General features: G+C 43.9%; 1 protein-coding gene across 2 annotated transcripts in view; it reads right to left on the minus strand.

The window, feature by feature from the left end:
* Positions 1 to 14,655, minus strand: part of CHRNA4 (cholinergic receptor nicotinic alpha 4 subunit) — a 42,760-nt gene extending 28,105 nt beyond the window's left edge. Inside the window, exon 1 of one of the 2 annotated variants that reach the window (XM_009473406.2) lies at positions 14,604 to 14,655. The gene's annotated coding sequence lies outside the window, so the exon portion shown is untranslated. Of the gene's footprint in view, positions 1 to 1,475; positions 1,543 to 14,603 lie in introns of those variants that run through there. The other variant, XM_087750131.1, reaches the window with a different exon arrangement.
* Positions 14,656 to 20,750: the final 6,095 nt, after the last annotated feature.

Raw genomic sequence — 20,750 nt, forward strand, 5'->3', positions numbered from 1 at the left:
ACCTAGGGAGGTGGAAAGAGGGCAGTCCAAGAGCTCCAGAAAAAAGATGCCACAATAGTCTGAATTAGGGCCAAAGATCCTTTCTCCCTTCACAGACCCCAGCACATCTCTCTTTGAGCAACAGATAAGAAAGTCTTTTGATAACCAGGAAGGTAGAACTTGGTTTGCCTGCGCCCATCTCCCACGTTACTGGTACCTTCAGGCTCACATCTTCTTTCTGCTCATTAAGACACATGCTTCTATTATTTTCCTGCTGACTGGCCTACATGAAAAGAAACATCAGCCATCTGTTACTCCCACAGTTTTCTGGATCACAAGGGTTTCGTTGATTAAGGAGGAAGTTTTTCCAAAAGCACCCATTTCCCACTGATTTCCAAAAACTATACTGTTTTCCTCTAAAATTACAGTTTCTTTGCCTGCTTTGAAAGCAGAAGTCCTGCATATTAATAACACACTGGCCTTTACTTGGGTCCAGATTGATGTGCAGCATGTGTATTTGCACAGTAGTTATTTACAGCACCATGTACTGCTCAATATGAGTAGTGGAACACAAACACTTGATTTCAAGTGCCTGAATATCTTTGGAGATCTGGACCATGCCCATCAAAGTATTTTCTGCAACCACAGCAGTCTCTTGCTACTTAAGAACACAGTTATTTTTTGCAAAAATATTTCACCATGATGTCTTTAGGCCTCATCCTGCCACTCTAAATATCCCAAAGTGTAGGGATATTTATACCTGTGATGTTTCTTATTTTGCCAGTGAAGATGATTGGGCTGGCATGACTACAATAAGTCCTCTCCCATCATGATGACTGTAGAGCTTGGAATTATCATGAAGATACTTTGATGTATTTTATTCCTGATTCAATTCTTCTTCATTTGGCATAGACTAACGTCCCATATGGCCTATTGTTGGACCCTGCACCAGCTGAAGGGAAAGCATCTTTGATTGACACTTGAAAATACCAAGTTGTGCCTTTGGGCTGGCTCAGGCTGAAAATGCTCTTGGCAAATGGAAATAGTCATGTCATTTTTATTTCACTGTTCAACAGGAAGAAGACATTTTCTACACTGAGCAATATACATAAAAGTTTATTCTCTAAGGGGATAAAATATTCCTCTTTTGATCTCCTGTAGCATATTTCCAACTGGAAATGGTTTCAGATCAGACATTCAGCTCTGAATGGAATTTGGGGGAATAGAAATCCATTCCCAGTTCTGGCCTCCAGGTTCAAAAATCAAATGTCTCCTTCCTTTACAGAACAAAACCCTTGGCCTGAACAATCTCCTGCTCCATGAGCTTGAAACCCTCATTTGGGTTACCCACACTCAAGGTACCTTCTCCCATCTGTGATGATGGAAATTCAACTGAACTCTTGAGAATGAGCTGGTGGTAGAGATTTGGAGGAATGTGCACTGGCATATTTCTTTTTGTATACCACCTCCAAAAACAGTGACATGTTTCTACTTACTTTCTTTGAAGTCCTCAGGACTATCCAGACCATCAGGAGTAAAAGTTCATCCATTCTTTCAAATTTTGTCATTATGGACTAGGAGAGAAATCAAAAAGGACTCCCCAGACTATTTCACATGAAAATAGGTATGGATAAATGAGCAGCAAATAACAAAAAAAACCAACCCCTACCCTTGTCAGTAACAAGGCTTGTGCTAACATTTTTCTTGTAATCCTGATGAAAGCATTTTAGTGCAGTCAGAGAGGAGTTGACTAATTTGTGGGCTGCAGCAAGAAGTAAGATTTGTGTAAAAGAAGAAAAGACAGGCATGGGCAAATTATCCCCACTGCCTGTCCAGAAAGTGCTCACAATAGAATATTAGGATTCCTCAAATATTCTCAGTCTGATCTTGCTACTGGTAGGGGAACAAAATCAGGCTCTTGGAAGAAAAGAACACTGAAATCACAGATTATGTCCATTTTGTGGGATGAAAATTTTGGTGGATGCAGAGCTGTTCCCGTGTGGGAGAAGTTGAGTTTGATCCTATGGCCTAGGTACATAAAACATATCACACACACATAAACTCCTTGAGCAACAGAGTTTTTTTTAAATGGAAATCAGACAGACAGCTCCACATAGCACAGATTGAAAAATCAAACAAAATAGCTAACGTAAAATGCCATACTGCCAGGACCTAAGAGCCATTCTGCTCTCTATATTCAAAAATCTCCATCAGAAGAGGTTCCTGTGGTGCGTCCTCTCTGTTGAAGAGAGATTTCTCATCTTTGTCCTTAATGAAGACTCAAATCGTTGAGCTGAGCTTTGCTTTGGGCAAGGCAAAAAGTGCTGACTACTTAACATAGAAACAAAAGAGCCCACAAAGTGAGTCATACTCCAAAAAGCAGGAGGTTTTCTTAAAAATCATAGGATTAAAACATGTATATGGGGTTTCTTTTCAGTCCTCTTTTGTCCCATTTTACAGAGAGCTTACACTTCACTTCTTGACCAAGACTTTTTACAGCTACAAGAAAGAAACAAAATGCAGAGGTTCTTAGATCCTTATTTAACTTCAGTAGCTGAGGCTGTTGAGACATTGCAAGCCCTACAATATAACCCCGAGACCTGGCAGTCCCAGCTCTCAGCCCTTTGCCCAGCACCAGTGTGCAGCCCTCTGCCAGTGCCACTGCTGCATCGTTTCAGGGGACAAGCAAGCTTAGAAAGCCAAATCTCTGGCGACATTTTGGCATGGCTTGTTCTACTCTGAAAATGTTGTTTGCTGGAACTGTGGAAAACTTTCTAGATTTGAAAAGCCACATAACAGTAACATTTTTTGTTGCTGGGGTTTGCTATTTTTTATTTTCTTCTCCCATCAGTGAAGGAGCTTTGGAATTCATGAAAGCGTTTCGTTGAGGGATATTTGCTTTAAAGGACTGCCTCTGTGAGCAGACCCAGCCATTGTTTGCTCCTTTATTCACAGAAGGCAAACACAAATGTATAAATTATGCAGACAAAAATCAATGAGGCTTCTGAGCAGGGATTCACTGAAACTGGTTTTGAAGGCAGAGAGCCACTCAGCTCTGCTACAGCCAGTGACTCATAAGTACCGATCACACCAGCCCTGCAGTTCATTAAAAATCAAGTCAGGTCCCATGCAGAAGTGATGTTATTCCAATACCGCAATCATTTCAGCAAGGTGTAAATTGCTAGGTTGCAAGGAATGATGTTGCCTGAGGCAAGCTATCAGTTTTGTGGCGGGGGGCAGGAGATCATTTGTGGAAGAGACGCCCCAAAAGCAGGCAAGGACCTGACAGTCTGAATCACAGAATCACAGAATGGGTGGGGTTGGAAGGGACCTCTGGAGATCATCTAGTCCAACCCCCCTGCTAAAGCAGGTTCACCTAGAGCAGGTTGCACAGGATCGCATCCAGGAGGGTTTTGCATATCTCCAGAGAAGGGGACTCTACAATCTTTCTGGGCAGCCTGTTCCAGTGCTCTGCCACCCTCAAAGTAAAGAAGTTTTTCCTCATATTCAGATGAAACTTCCAGTGCTTCAGTTTGTGCCTGTTGCTCCTTATCCTGTCACTGGGCACCACTGAAAAAAGCCTGGCCCTATCCTCCTGACACCCGCCCTTAAGATGTTTGTAAGCGTTGATAAGATCCCCTCTCAGTCTCTTCTCCAGGCTAAACAGACCCAGCTCTCTCAGCCTCTCCTCATAAGAGAGATGCTCCAGTCCCCTAACCATCTTCATAGCCCTCCACTGGACTCTCTCCAGTAATTCCTCGTCTTTCTTGAGCTGGGGAGCCCAGAACTGGACACAGTACTCCAGATGTGGCCTCACCAGGGCAGAGTAGACTGGGAGGATAACCTCCCTCAACCTGCTGGCTGCACTCTTCCTAATGCATCCCAGGATACCATTGGCCTTCTTGGCTGTGAAGGCACATTGCTGGCTCATGGTTAACCCACTGTCCACCAGGACTCCCAGGTCCTTCTCCACAGAGCTGCTTTCCAGCAGATCAACCCCTAACCTGTACTGGTGCATGGGGTTATTCCTCTCTGGGTGGAGGACCCTACACTTGCCTTTGTTGAACTCCATTAGGTTAGAGATCTTTGTACTACACCAGAAGAGGACAATATGTACCAAGACATTTACCTGCCTCCATATCTGAACAGTCAGCCCTGACCAAAGGTGAACCTGGGAGGAAATCAGGCACATGGTGTTTCGATCCAAGGCAAGGGAACTGTACACTTCTGAAGACCATCATCCAAAGGTTTTGGGGCTGGAACCGCAGCAGCAAATTGAGTGGGGAACAGAGACTGCGGGAATAGGAACAGGGTTACAAACATTTGCCCAGAGCTGCTTGCCTAGGTTTATTTCATTTTTAAAAGGTTTAATTGCCAAGGAAGGCTCCACGCAGCTGCTGTGTTATCCACAGGGCTTTATCTAGCTCCTTTTTAAGCTCCCAGCCTGAGTCTTTTTAAAAACAGATTTTAAAGTAAAATTCAGTGATGTAAAGGATAGGGGAGTTCAGGGAGAAAGATGACTACTATAGAAATCAGCTTTAACTCAGAAAGGCTGTGAAGACTCAGAGACACACAGAGATCCCATCCCTGCTGTGCCCAACTGCAACACTGGCCCTTCAGAGCAAGATGCATGACCTGGCCTTGGGATAGTGGGAGCTTTGCTGGGTGCCTCCTGCCTAGCTCCAGGCACTCGTTCCTTTATCAGACCATTCAATTTTTTTTTTAGTTGTTTCCCCCCCCCCCCCCCCCCGCCCCGGGCTCTCAGATACTCATTAATCATATAGGGACAGGTAACTTTGTCATTGCTGTGCTGGGGCTTGGCTAATTGCAGCACACTGAAGCTAAGGAGAGGCTAATCACCCTGCGTGAAAGCCAAATGAAGGAACAGGGAAACGCCCCATGTTTGGTGGTGGTGGTGGTGGATGTGGTGAGAAAGCATTGCCAAGGACTAGTGCCCAGAAAAGCTGGCATGCTGGTTGGGCCGTAGCGTTTGGGGAATAGTGCTCCATAGGGAGTGTTTCCAATGGCACCCTGCAAAGGAAAGGGGCATTTCTGGGTTAGGTGCTGCCTGGAGCTGGCTTGGAATTGGGAGCAAGGGAATGACCCCCTACCCATGGGATCTGTGCTTAGGGTGACACAGCCACCCATGGACTTTCTTAATAAGGCTCAACTCAATGCTTGACTCTGACTTTAGCCCTTCCTTGGATAGAGAGGAGCCAGGTACAGGGGAACTGCTCACATCTAAAAAGGCCAAGTTGCCATATGGAGCAACACTTGCCAGTGCAAAGACCTCCAAGTGCTGTATAAATCAGAAAAAAAGAATAACGGGCTGAGCACAGACAGTCCCCAAGACACGCCTCCAAGGCATGGAGGCTTACTGAGAGCCTACACTTGGGAAAGCGAGACCTAACAGCATCTCCTGGGGAAGATGGGATGATGCTGCTACCATCCAAAATGAAAAAGTGGCCAGCATCAATCCTGAGGCACTTAATTCCTGGCAAAATAAGACCCAGCACCAAGCAGGGCAATGATTTCCATGAAGATCCATGTTTTTAGGCTGTGGTCTGTACCCAGATGGTGCTGGCCATGCTCTCCTCCCAGCTCATGCTGCTGGGAAGCAACTTGATTTCCCTGCATTTCCCAGGCTTGGCACTCAAGTTCCACCTCCAGCAGGACAGTCCCTTTCCATTGGGCCCCCATTTTAATTTACCACCTCCCTTTCCTGGATCTGTTCTCCCGGTGAAGGATGCTGCATGTGAGGATGCTGCATGGGAACGATGGAGCTGAGAGCTAGCCTTTAGGGGAGGAATAAAATGACAGTGAGAAAAGTCTGAATTAGTTAAGTGTGCACAAGGGAGGCTTTGTAAGCCTAATTAGAGGTAATTAGAAGTACTCCAAAGCCATCCACCAAAGCCCTGCTGAATATTTATTGCTCTATTAGGGACTGTACACAGGTATTCTCCAAGAGGACTGGTAGTTTTGGGGGAAAGGCAGTGATATATGTACTTTTAAAGCAATTCTTTTCCAGAATTGCAGTGTGCTGTGGCACTTATATGATTTTTTTTTTTTTAATTTTACAGGGAAGGACAATGACTTTTCTTGGGATATATATGAGAGGTGACCTGACCTTAATAGAAACAGTGGTTGACTTGCTATTTCTACAGTAGTTTGGAGATACATTGAGGAATCAAGGTGTTATTTGCACCCTGGGCTGTGTGTGGCACTCTGTGCAGGCTCAGGGAAGCCACTGGTCATATGAATTTCTCAGGAGGAAGGAAAAGTTTCTGGAGCCGAGCGTGCAAGTCAAACAGTGATACTCATCGCACAGTTATAGCGGCTGCAGATTTAATGATGCTCACATGTTTGGGATATGGGCCCTGAAACCATTAGAAGAGATAAGGTAAGGCTGAGTTGCTGGGTTTAGGTCTGGGCTACCAAGGCAGGGTTTTGAAGGACTTTAGTGATACCTGTCTGAGAAAATGCTACACATGAATAAAACTTTCTGAGCCCAACTCTCATGAAGCTTGCTTGTGAAATGCCTTTCCTTTAAAATTACACATTGTGGAGCCAGAAAAACACCCTATTTTTATATTAATTTAAATGTAAATTTGTAAATCTGATATTTGCAGCTAAAGTGAAAAAGAGGTTAAGAAATCACAAGCAAATCAAACATGAGAATAAATCTCAGCATCACCTTTGAAGTCCCATGATTTTAAGCTTTTCTCAGGATTTTGGAGGAACTGACACATGGGTTTGGAGAAAAGGCACTATGCACAAGTCATTCGTCCCTCTCCCACCCACCCAGCATCACACATTGCCCCCAGTAAAGGCAGTATCTGCCCCATGTCTACTGGAAACCAGCACCCACATTCCCACATGAGAAAGACTGAACAACCAAGACAGGCAGGGAGGAGAGGCAGGGAAGAAGAAGTTTAACATCGAGAAATCCAGGCAAGAATGAAAGTTGCTGCAGGGCATGTGCTATGCAGAGGGCAGGGGTGGGATTTCAGTGGCTTTTGTACTTTATTTTAAACACAGTGGATGTGATTCGGAAGTAAAGATCATTTATCAAAGATGGTTTTCATGCTCCTGATCCAAATACCAGCAGAGGTGATATATGAGGCACATGCAACAGCTTTGCTTCTGCAATTTCAGCACTGACAGCGTTTGACACATCGCACTGTGCAACTCTAGTTAAAATTACATACAGGTACCTTGAATATTCAGGCTTCATGTAAAAAGAAAATCTTTGACCCCTACACAGCACTTATCCTTCCAGGGAGATGAGGAGAAAATCTTGTGCACAGTCGTGGTTATACAACCTGCAAATCAAACCTCCTTTCGATATGCATCTCTGGAAGACACACAAGATAAATATAGAGAAGGCAGTATCTCAGCTAATTAAGCTCTCACAAAGGTGAGCTGCTGAAAGTTTAATTAGCTGAAGCACAGCTCGCCAATGTTCCTACTGCAAGGGTGTTTAAATCAAAGTCAGCTTCATCTGGATTTAATTTGTAATGTACAGGAATCCAGAGGGGTGAGTAGTCTTTCACCTTTTGTTGGAAACAGCATATCATCACAAGCATAGGGAAACTAAGGTAATGACATCATCAGGGCTCCTCTAGGCAATGTGTTACCTTCTTCTGTCGAAATTATTCATCTGTTATTTAGCTTAACATTGCACCTGTTTTTACTGAAGAGGCTCAGCTCAAAAATCTTATTGCTCAGTTCACTTTGAGTCTCAGTCCTGGTTTAGTAGAAAAATGCATACAGAGGGTCAGCGGAGGGTCGTGGGGCATTGGGTGACTCTTTGCTAGTGGATCTCACCATAGGGGATCCAACTGAAGGTTACCCGAGCTTGCTTCCCCACAGCCTGAGCTTCTCTTAATGGCATTTTAAACAGAAGATTAATTGGAGTTTTCCAAGAAAGGTAGAAGTTTGAGGCAGGGGAGAGGGGCTGTAAGCTATTGCTCCCGACAGTACATTTCACCTTGTAACCAGTCAGAGCTGCTGATCCAAGCCAAGGCTCTTCCCAAAGCTGGAGCAGCACTGTTTGCTCTACATCAGCAGTTTGGTGCAGGTACGTCCATGTGCAATAGGGAAACTTCATAAATCAGTATAAGTGTTACTTTTAATTAAATCTTGAAACCATCATCTTTTCTAAGCTAAAGTGATAATACTAGACATCAGTTGAAGACTCTCCAGAGCTTGAGAGCAGAAGTGATCAAATGCACATGGAAAAGAAATAAACACATGGCAACTGTTAAAATTTGCAAATTAGGTTCTTTACGTGCTGTATCAAAGCTTTCTTCTCTCAAAAGCATAAATCTTCCTTTGAGAGTGAAGTATAGACTGTGACCAAAATTTCTGGAAGCTCCCAAACTTTTTTTCCTCCCCTTAAAGAGGAAAAGTCCACTGCTGGCCACCACTAGCCCTGCTTTCCTCCTCCATGGTTACTGCAGTCAGGTACCCTTGCTGCAAAAGCATTGCCTCCATCTGACACTCCTCCACTGCCCACAGATTTACAAGCAAATGAGAGCACAGAGAGTTTTAAATTAGTTTCTAACCATTTCTCTAAATTTGGCCTCTTTCTGCCTCTCCAATACAACCCACTGTGACTCTTCCCTTCTGGCAGCATGGTGCCTCTTTCTCTGTCACTACTCGTCCCACAAGGCTCTGAGCCAGACGATGGGAAGCTCAGCAGGAGCATCCAAGGAGAAGGGAAGGTCAGAGACCATCATCACACTTCTTGAGCCAAAAACTGCTAAAGAGGAGGTCCCCTGGTTCAACTTTAACACTCATTTTCCATGGGTGGAAAAATGGGATTTTACTAGTTATTCTTCTATGAATGAACAGACTCCAACTGGGCAGACAGCAGTGGCTATATAAATGGATCAATTTAAATATACAGCAGTAAAAAGACCTCTTCCCTCCTTTCTTCCTTAGATTTAAAACCAAAAGGGTATCTCAATTCTGTCTATCTCTGTCTGAACACGTCAGCTGTTCTGGTCTACCCATATGCAAGCTCTTACCCCACAGTAAGTGAGAGTTAATTGGAAACGGCTTGCCATGGATGATTTAAAGATATTTTTCCCAAAAGCAAACCTTGTGAGTCTGAGGCTGTCCTAGACTTAAGTAATTATAATAATGTTTCTCCCCTCTAATTTAATCTTATCCACAGTCCTTTGATTCCACAGTAGCATCTTCCCACCAGTATCAACAAACAATTAGTATTTTTGCTGAAACTTGTTTACACTCGCTTTACTTTAAAATGAACAGAAGGTATTGCTTCTTAAAAAAAAATTAAAAAAAAAAAAGAGACAAACAGAATATGTTAGTAGGAAGGAATTACATAGTGCCTGGAAGAGAACAATTAATATCCTCTGTGAAGTTGAGTAAGAGCCACAAAATTCATTTGTATCCTAACAGGATTTTCCTTTGTAAAGGAAAACATGACATATAAATCAGCGATTGACATTTCTCCTTGGGGAATAAGAGAGAAAGAGTGACATATGACAGATGGCAGAAAAGTGACAGTACACTTTGCAGAGATGCTCAAATCATTTGTTGACAAGGAGACTTTAAAAGCTTGAACAAAATGAGATATTTCTGCTCATGCATTTAGTCAGCTAGTGCTTAACTGGTTTTGTGATGAAGGCATAAAAATGCTATTTAAAGTTTATGAAGATCTGAAAAAAAATAGCTCATGGATGATCATTTTCTTTAAAGTCCAAGTTGTGAAAAAATGATAACGCATAGGCATAACATTTTTTTCCAGGACAAGATTTAAAAGCCAGCACAGGAAATAGGTTAAATAAACATAACTTTACTGTCATGAGAAATTATAGGTTTGCATTTTCCCTAAAGATTTTTTATTTTTAAGCAGGCAGTAGAAACTCTTTAAAACCTGACTTAAAAAAAACCCATATATTTATGTATGGGGTGTGTGTATATATATATATTTATTTATATAAATATAAAAAACATATATATTTGCTTATATTTAAATGTATATTTTTTTATTTTCACTCACTGAGAGGGACACTAGAGCCTGAGCAATAAGGAACAGTGAGAGGAAACTTCAAAAGGAACCAAATGGGATAGGGGACAAATGAAGTGGAACCAAGCTTCAAAGTCCAGTCCACCTCTTCTAGAGAGGTTCCTCAGGAGTCCAAGAAGACAATGCAACTCCTGCATTTGTTTGTGCGGACCAGCTCTGCAGATACTTGCAAAGCCCAGTCTGACAGGAACAGGTTTGGATCATCCCAGACTGGTTTCCACTTAGAAGAGAAGTCAATGACTTGAGTTCTTCAAGAGCTACGTGAAATTCGTTTCTTGTACACTAGATGAATGATTCCTATTTAGTGCTGGTTACACGTTCCTACGATAGCCATGGTAATGCTGAGCTGACCAGTACCAAGAGAACATTTGATGTCCAGAAACTGTCTTAGGAGATAACAAATATGATCAGGCAATTACAAGTGATGGTTTGTAACAGTCTGAGATGCCACCAGTCAAGTGAAACCTGAGAAATAGCTATGTGCGCCTCCAGCCCACAGTGAAATGAGTTATCCCACATACTTAGCTTGTCTGTGGACTCAGAGCATGCATCTGGTCAGATAAGACAACTTCTCAGTTTATTCCAGTGCCACCATTTGCAATCATCTTACGGACAATCTACATTATCTTAGGGATGAGTCTTCTGCTGCGTGCAACTGTTTACTCCAAAGACTGCTCAAACCAGCGAGCCAGCCCTCTTCTACAGCATTTGCAGGCAACAACCTGCTATGACCATGTATGTGTAAGAGCACCATCTGGTGACTCTTCCCACAACAAGAGCATCTCTCTTCTTGCAACCTGTGTGCAATAAGTGGAAATGGAGTCCCCAGAACCAAACGCTGTTTGCAGTTATGCACCATCCATCTGGCCAGGCAGGAACAGGGGATTCCCGGACTGCTTCTTCCTGGTGCAGCTGAGAGCAGAGCCTGCTCCTCTTGGTTTTAAAAAGTGGAAAGTCTTGTACATATAAAACTAACCAAACCACTGCTACTACCTGCCTCAAGTTGTATCAAAAGAGTCTTATCACGTCCATCACCCCGCTTAGGTTCATCTCCTAGCTGCTATGTCTTTTCCACAGCCATTAGTATCCAGGACAAAGTTCCCTCTCTTTAACTGTGCCAGCAATAGATGTCCCTTTCTGCATGACCTCTAGCTCTTCCCCCCCACCCCTGCTTTCTCCTTTCATGAGTTTATTGCATTATTTACTGGATGCCATGGGGAACACTGGGGTTTGTCATTTCCCTTCTGCTTCATTATCCAGGAGCTTGAAGATGCATTTTACTTATTTTGGCTGTTCTGAAAATACAGGCTATTTTGGTTCTGCCCATAAAGACCCTTGCAGGCTCCACTATTGCATGAAAAGAAAAATGAAGCAAGTTGGTTTTGAGGAGGACTCTGGGGTATTTTTATGTGCCCGTTCAGGAGCTTTGACTCCTACAAGTTCTGCATGAAGAGGACTATAAGCAGATGGTTTCAGCAGAGCTGATCTTGCCTTAGGGTAGGTGAACAGACTGAGCAATCTTCCAACGTCTGGAAGTTCATGTCTTCCTCTCTGTCCCAGGGATACAGCCCACACAGCAGGTGCTTCCCAGGGGTTTTCTTTCAAATGTAGACAACATAAGCACCCTCCTCCTTGAGTATCTTCCCACCCAATGACTCAGGCTGCCTTCATAACCTCCTCTCCCCAGCAGGGAGGCTCTTCCATCCCTTTCAGCCACCTTATAACCCATTGGATACAAGGCAGCAACATTTCAGCCTGATCACAGGGAAAAGGGCTTCTAACAAAAACTGTCAGCTACAGAAAATAACCCCTGCTATCAACCTTAGCCTTTCCCTACGGTGAATACACATCATTGCACACTAACTGGACCTCAGAGATAAAAAAAACAGCTTAACACTCAACAAGAAAGCATAAACTCTTGCTAGAAAGTCATGGCATCATGGTGGAGCAATTGCTTACTCCCCTCGATGACAAAAAGTCAGCTATGAGCCACTGATCCAAGTGAAACCTTTGCCCCAAAACTGTGCAGACATAAAGGTGGCAAAGTCAGGATAAGAGCTCAGGAATTCTTGACTTCTAGCCATATTCAGACACACTTTGGAAAGCACCTCAGTGTCACAGGTATTTTGGGGGAATGAATCATAAGAAAGACAAGGAAAAATGGCCTATGCTGTGTTATGCTAACATTTCAGTTCTTTCCAGAGCCTGGGATGCTGTGATAGCTTTAAGGGGACTTCATTTCTTGATAATTCTTAAATCTGTCTGAGATCTGTCAGGGTTGCTTTTTTGGCACTGGAAGCCCATTTTACCCACCCAGCTTATTTGGCAGGGGTACAAAATAGAGATAAACTCATTGCTTTGTTCTTTTCTTTCCTAACAGAACTCTCAACAATTTATTTGGATGAGGTAACCCATGCTAGCCCTCACTTAGGGAAGGGTATTGAACAAACCGATAGAAGTATAAGGTGACATTCATCAGCCTCACGCTTGCTATGAGGCATTAGGTTTTATTTTTGCTGGAGTCTTGGCTTTAAATCATGCTTCCATTACGTGTTTGCTGTGATTTAGCAAGGAAAAAACTTCAAAGCCCAGTCCAAATATTCAAGAGGACTTGGGTAGCAATAGCTAAAACTAGGTCCTAAAACCAGCTAACCACACTTGTGGCTAATCTCCTTTGACATTCCGGCACACACAGTATTTGCAAAACATCTCACAGTTTAACCCACAGTTTGTCAGAGTCCAGGCCTTAAATTTCAATCAGTTACCAGCAATAGATTAAGACTGGCTCTGATGGATTGGTTGATTTGTTCCACAAGCTCAGCACTAAAACCAGCAGGTGATGTATGGAAACCGGCTCATCTGCTCCCTTCCTCATGAAATTAAAAATTGCAAGTGACCAAGAACAGGCTCCAAAAATAACATTTTTCAGCTTTCAACAGAGGTCATCTGCTCTCTCCACATAGAAGGGAAAAATCTAGATACTTTTAAATACAATGTGCTGTGAGCTAGAAGTACTCAGACAGTACAAGGATGGTGGGATGTGTACATGGAGACCAGCAATGGGTGGTTTCTCACTTGACAGCTGCATGACCAACCTACTCGACTTTTGCAGCATGATGCAAATTTGAAATTTAACACTTAAATAAATAATAATGACAATAATTAGCAGAAATACTTGACAGCCTCTGCCTGAATAAACCCATATCCACACTTAGCCTGGAGTGGATTTAAAGTCTTGAGAAATGTGGGACCTTCCTCACAAGAGGATCATCTCTGCGCAGGATCTGCTGCCAAGCAGAGTTTGAGGCTAATGCTCCACCTCTTTACAGAGAAAACAAGAGACTGGAAAGGCTTTAGCAGGAAGGAATTCACCGAGCCTATGCAAACTGTGAGGTCTGTCTTAATAGGGTTAACAAAGCTTTGTATGCTTATAGAGATGTGCATGGAGAGAATAGAGTTTTTGAGAGTTATTAACCTTAATACCTGGTTGGTTGGGATTATCGTGCAGCAGAGAACTATGATTTCCGTACGTTGTGAGTATTTGGTCGTAAATCCTGGAGCATTTCAGAGGGAGGACCACACTCAGATTTGAGCTGCTCATTCAGGCTGAGCCAAAGAGGATTCCTAATTCTTCCCCTGTTGTGCCCCAGCTAAGTGGTGCGTTGGCTCTGTCTTTAGCAGAGGAACTCGCTGAGGCCAGAGGGTCAGCGCAGCAGGGAGATAACCTTGCCCTGCAGGAATGGGCTGGTTTACATAGTTCGTCAGCCATTCCCTCACATGTAACAACAGCATAGCAATGAGTTGCTTTCACTGTTTCCTCTCCTTTAAAATACTGTATTTTTATTCCAGGGACTGCCGCACTTCTAATCTCATAAAAGAATTTCAGCTCAGGCTGTGAGATGAAGCATCTTCCCAGAAAATATTGGGAACAATCACCCCAGGAGGGGATAATATACCCTTTAAATTGACTGTTAGAGGGGAGCACCTACTACTTACCATCCACATGACAATGCTGTTAGCTGAAATCTTTTAGGATGACTCTCAATACTAAGGCATGGTTTTCTAAGTAAGCACTGAAGCCTAGGCAGGTCTTCTCATGTGTGTGTTTGACAGGACAGTTGAAATTTAACTGGAATTTAGGTTTGCTTGAGGTAAGCCTTCTGTACATACAAAGTATATTGCTCTGATTACACCTAAACGCAGACACAGAGAAGTCAGGGGTAGCTATGCTGAGATCCTGAGGATGCTCCTCCAGCCCTGCCCCAGGAGCTGCTGGGGGCTGCAGTGGGGTTTTACTATCTCTATGTTCAGCAACGCTGAGCACAGGGCACAAAAGAAGAGCAGAGACAGACAAATTGCAATAACACACAGCCCACAGGCCAGGAGAAAGCCTTGCCTACAGCAGGGAGAGGTTTCCCCAGCATCCATACAGTTTCAGAGAACATCCATGAAATATCCAGGCTGCTAATTCCTCAATGACAGAGATAAGAAAGAAACAATCAAATGAGTTCGCTCTTTTTGTTAACCAGAAAGAAAAATTACAATTGAAGAATTGTTCACTCACCAAGCAGGAAAAGCCAGGAAAACAACAGCTACCTCTCCAGAACCAGGTGAACTTGTCCTGCATAATGCAAAAGGCCAGATGCATGCTGGGCACTGAGCCCTTATAGGAAGGCACCTAACGAGCATGGTTTAATATAAACCAGGTAACTGTGGAAGGGAATGGTTTATGCTAGGGAAAAGCTGTCTTTATAAGCAAGGGTACATGTTGGCTGAAAACTCAAATATCTTTTCTTAGCATAGATTCATTTTCTTTTACTCAATATATTAGGAGTCAGGCAGAAGATCAAGCTGATCCTATTAGACCTAGCTCTATTCTCTTTCTCTTAGCTTTTTAAGAAAAGAAAAAAAAGGAAAACAGATAAGGCTGGAGAATGGAAATTTCATGGGGAACAACAGCTTTGAAGGCATGAAGTGAAGGCAGGAAAAAGCTGAAAAGATGAAGCGTTACACTGTGGGTCTTCTGCTTTCTGAGTCCCTAGTTGATAGTACCTAGTTGGAGGATTCTGACTTTTCTTTTCTGCAAGCTTTTCTTCCTAAAACCTGTCTTCCCAAATATTTTCTGTTTATTACAAACGAAACAAGGAGGAAGCTGATTCATGGAGCTGCAGGTGCCTCTTTTCTCGTGGGGTCAGTACAACCTGAAGCCCTGGAGGAGGGACAGGCACCAAGGAGAAGCACTTAAGTTTCTAGGGATGGGCTGCACGGAAGAAAATAGATCATGCTGCAAAGAAAGGTGTGAGTTTATGGCAGGAAAGAACAGACTCTGAACCCCTCTGCTTGAGGCTCAGCATGAAGTTAGAATTGGGGGGTTGCTAACACAAATGGAAAATTACCATTGCTTTCGCTGCGTCTCCTCAAGGTGACAAGCATCAGCCTGCTTTTCAGCAGCACCATCAAAGGAATAAAGTTGGGAGCATCTCTCGGCCCCGACAGCCTGCTACGCACTCTGCGTGTGTTTACTGCAGGGCTAATGACTCCTTGTCAGCACTAATTCTGCAACGGGAGTGACAACCATTTAGGGGCTGAGTGGTGTCATTAGATGTGGCTTGCACGCTCTCCAAGCTACTTTTGCTTGCAATTTATGCCATGTTGTCTTTCAAGATGTGTGGAAGTGGATGGGGGAGGAGGGTGCGCAGTGGGTTATTTATTCCTAAACCTTTCTAACAGTGTTTGGGCAGTGGCAAGTTACTGCAGGCTTAAGGGTTCACTTGGGGAGGCATGGAGAAGAGAAGCATGTGCATGAGGAGTGAGGAAGTAACCCCAAATCTGCTCTTCATTACAATGTACAGGTCCCTGATCTCCCCCATGTTCCTCTGAGCATCTGCACATCAATGAACAGGCAACTGCTCTTGGTGGGAAGGGAGCTCTTTTTCTGCGCAGCAAGACTTATGATTTCTCACATACCCAGAGGACTGCTGAATCCCTATTTTCATAACACTCTCGTATTACTGTTTTAGACCTAACAGTACAAATCTGTCCAGGGTTTCCCTCCTGGAATGGCAGAGGAGGGCATTGTTAAGCCCATTGCAAATATACTTTTTGACTGATACCTTAAAAAAATTGATATGCTGAATTAAGTTGTCCCCTGGTCAAATATTCATCACTATTCATTTACCTGAAAGGAGGTTGTACCGAGGTGGGGGTCGGTTTCTTCTCCCTAATAACAAGCAATAGGACAAGAGGAAACGGCCTCAAGCCGCACCAAGGGAAGTTTAGGTTGGATATTAGGAAAAACTTCACTGAAAGGGCTGGCAGGCATTGGAACAGGCTGCCCAGGGAAGGGGTTGAGTCTCCATCCCTGGAGGTATTTAAAAGAAGTGTAGACATGGTGCTCGAGGACATGGTTTAGTGGTGGACTTGGCAGTGATAGGTTAACAGTTGGACTCGATGATCTTAAGGGTCTTTTCCAACCTTAATGATTCCATGATTCTATGATTCTATCATTATTCACCTTGGAAAATAAAGGCTGTGGTAACTCTCAGATACATCTTAGTAGCTGGCAAGATTTTTTCTTAACAAGAGCTTGACTTTGATCAAGGGCGAAAAGAAATAGGGAAGCAGAGCAAGCTGCTGTTCTAGCTGGAAATGCAGTTGCGCTTTTCATTTTTTTGGGTCCGATCTCTGGCTCTCACCCTGAAGCAGTTTACCAGCATGAGATTTGCTGGAACAACAGTCTTTCCATGTCATCTGGACTGGCACAAGCTTTGCACTTGTCATCTTGTCAGTGGAATAACGAGGTTTTCTCTTCCTTTGGACAGAAAGAAACCAGTATAATGGGAGAACTGGAAAGGCTAAAACCCAACCAAACCCTGAAGCAGCCTGAGCAGGACCCCCTTGGCTTTATCTGAAGCAATGCTCACCGCAGGTCGGCATCACCTTCTCTAACACTGCTGCGTGACCAGCAAAAATCCACTTGGTCACAGCAGTCGGAGAGTTGGCTGTGTCCTGACCGCAGGTGTCAGATGGCATCAGTGCCCAGTTGAGTCGTTGCCACCTATTGGGCAGCTAATTTGTTCTGACAACAAATGAAGATGTTTCTTCCTCTCCCCCCATGGTTATCCGTTCCTTAAAATAACTTTTTTTTCAACAGTCACGCTGAAAAATGGCTAAAATGAGTTGAAATGACTGAACGGATTTTGGGGAAGATGGTTAATCACATTTAATTGTATGACACGTTTGAGCCTTGGTGCAGTGATATGGTCTTATGAATCATGTTCCCACGGGATATGAAGGAGTTGCACCGGTTTTATATAACATGCATTTGGACAATAAATCCCCCACGCATTTTACCTGGCTGGCTCTACAGGTCCCTGCACTGTACCTGCTGATTTTTTTTATTTTGAGGGGATATTTGGATTCATTTGCACATACAACTAGTGTGGCTGATGTCAACCGGAGCTATTCTTAGCAGAGGGCAGGCAGGCTGGGATTTTAAATAAATACATGTAAGTTAGAATTCATGTCAATCAAATATTTCAACCTAGTCTTGGCAAAAAACAAAAGGCAGCAGCAGATGATTATTTTTTTTAGTTGTCAGATAAAAGTTAGAGTTGTACATTGCTGAAGGTAAAGGGTGGAAGAAAGAGCTGCTGGGCTATCTCAGCAGACCCAGATTTTCACTTGGCAATAATAATTTATGGTGCTGACATGCTGTGGACAGAAACCTGAGGGCAAGTCAGCCCTGTGAGGGGAAGGACGCGTCTGAGGGATGTGAAGTGTGAGGTTCACATTACTGTGAGTGCTGACATGTGTGATGGATGGGCAAAAAGTTCAAGTAAGTGTAGCGATGGATTATGAAAGCTGTCTCGACTGTGGGAAGAAGAATTGCCCAGGTGCTGAAAGGAGAAACATCCAGGGTGCCTCAGGGAATGAAACCCTTTATTTGTGTCACTGAAGCCATGCCAAAAGACTATGTTTAGGATCTGTGTGTCAGAAAGACTCTGCATCGTCCAATTTCTTTTCTGTCTCCTGGACGGTGATTGATTTACTGACCTTGAGTCTAACACCTCACCTTCTGAGCGGCACACAGCCCTCCCTGTTTCCCTGCTCTTCATGCAGGCTCTTACCTTTAAGATATCTTTTCATACATAATCCAGGAATCTCATTTTAAATCAGTACAAAATAACAGTTTTATGCTACTGCATAATGTAACAGGGCTGAGGCAGGTGGTAAGTCTATTGCAGGGTACTTGGGAACATGCAGGTGAGGAAGAAACACCTCTATTCGTTTATTTATGTCTCAAGAGCTGAAAGACAGGGCTTTGCTGTCCTAGGCAATGTGAAAACATAGGGAAAAAGTCTCCTGAGTAAAATAAACCTCTTGTCACTTCTGAGGGCAGAGGGGGATCAGCCGCCCCAAAGGGTTTGCTTCCAGCCCTGCCGTGAGCCCCAGGGAGGGAGGGCATCTTGCTGTACCCCTGCTTTGGGCAGAGATGGTGTTTTGGAAGACAAAAGAGCTGTGGATTTCCCTAGGGAAAAGGGAAGAAGGTGGGAATTAAACTCTGGCCTCTGCACCCCAATGCAGAGCTCTGAAAGAGCAGGGCATTAAAAATAGCTGTTACGCTGGTTCTACCTATGGACTAGGCTGGGCTGAGCATCAAAGGGAGGCTGGCCCCATCCAGATATACTCGCTGGGCTCTCTCTGCTGAAATGCTGGGTCCTCTCACCCCCCACAACACAGCCTTTTGCCTGTTTGGTCTTAATGACTTTGCAATCTCATTTTCTCTTGCCTGGATGCCCTCCCCCCTCTTCCCTTCCCTTCCCTTTCTTTCTTTTCTATCTTTCCCGACATTTGCCCCCCTCTCTCATCTCCCCTTCCCTCTCCCCATCTCAAATTGTCCTTCCTTTCATTTCCCGATCACACTAAATCCTTTCTGATGTCTGAGCTTTTGTTCTGCTCTCTCCTCACCCCTGCTGGGACCTACGCTGCCTTTTCTGTTTACACGCATGTCTATACAAATTCTGTGTCTGACAAAGCGTAGAAAAATGCACCTCTGAGACCCGTTTTCCTTTTGCAGAACAGACTGTCCTTTATGGCAAAATAATGACTCAGCAGTGCCGGGGGAGAAGGGCCATATTTACTCCTCAAGTGAAAGAGGGATGCAGATGAGCCGCCCAGGCTTTGGACTGAATCCATGCCTAGAAGACAATCTGATGCTAGCAAATGAAAACAGCAGCAAGTCAGGGAGATGAGAAGGAGGAGAAATGATCCAACAACATAAAATGAACTTTTTGCTTTGTTCCCCTTTGCCTGGATGGACCAGAGGCTAGACAACAAGCAGCCCCTCTGTTGCTCTTGCCCACCACATGCATGCAAAGAAGTTCCTAGGGGCTGGCCCATCCCCTTTGTGTAACTTGAATCATAATCCCATTATAAAAAGAAATTGGGGCATTCTGAGCTTTCAGCCAAGTGTTCTTGAATGGTCACTTGTCACCTTGACTCCAGCATCCTTTATCAGTTACTCTATGCCATAGAATTTTATCTTGAAGACAACCAGCTACATCTTTCAACATTGCCCACTTGAACTGGCTGCCAGTTTCTCTCTGACTCACAGCATTTTATTTTAAGCAAAAGGAGTCATGAAATATTTATCCTTTTTTTTGGGAAACTAGAAATTGAAGGCAAAATGTAACATTTTTGCGTTTCAATTCCACCCCCAAGTCCCTGAACTGCCCCCTTCACCCTCTTTGGGATGAGAGAGCTGCTCAGGAGTGACCAGCAGTGGTAGGTGCAGCCTCACTTTACAGATATTGGGATTTCTTTGTGGGACAAGGGCATGGGATTCTCCCCCAATGATGCTCCTGGTGACACAAAAGCCCTCTTACCTTCTGCCTGTCCCCACAAATCTACCCTGCCCATCTCTGTGTCCCCACATGCCTTGCTGGCTCTGAAGACAGGCATGCGCTGGTAACTGCACACTTTCTCCATGCATTTCTTCTCTTATGCTAAAAGAAGTAGCAGAACCCCCTGTCGTCATGAATTTGAAAATCACAAAACCATCTACTCATTATCTTTTGTGCAACTTCCGTGCTCTTGGCATCCTTTAAAGATGGATTGCCCCAATCTGTCACCAGTGGGAAAAGTGGAAAAGCCCTACTAGAGTTTCTTGGTAGCCCTGTATGGGGATATACTGGGAACAAGGTGATGTTACCCACACTAGATAATAATATGCCTGTGGGAGAAGGAGATTAGTGGAACAGATTCGAAAGGCGCCCTGCTGAGTCTAATCTGTCTGTTGTCATTCTGCTGCAGTTGTTAGGTCCAAACAGCCAGGGAGGGAGCTAGCCATGAATTTCCGTGGGGTTTACGTCAATCTTCTGACTTTTCATTTTAATAGTGGGGTTTTTTATTTATTTAATGTGTAATGTTGGTCCTGGCTTGGGTTGTGGATAATCTCAGCTTAGAGCTTTTTGATCCATTTTCCAAAAAGATTATTTTAATCTCTTCCTCCCTTCCCCCAGCCCATCTCACCACACCAAAGGATAATTATTTATCCTCTTGGCTCACCTAGCTTCCACAAGGCCACTGTTTAATTCTGGCCAGATGCTAGGAGCAGAGGAGTCAGGGTCAGGTTTTGTGCAAGGGATACAATATGGCACAGTAGCATTTGGAGACAGCAGAACAAAAGAACTAAATCCTACTTAAGCAA

Source organism: Nipponia nippon, unplaced genomic scaffold (assembly GCF_047370975.1).
Source record: "Nipponia nippon isolate SJK-2023a ecotype South Korea unplaced genomic scaffold, ASM4737097v1 scaffold_13, whole genome shotgun sequence".
Taxonomy (NCBI): domain Eukaryota; kingdom Metazoa; phylum Chordata; class Aves; order Pelecaniformes; family Threskiornithidae; genus Nipponia; species Nipponia nippon.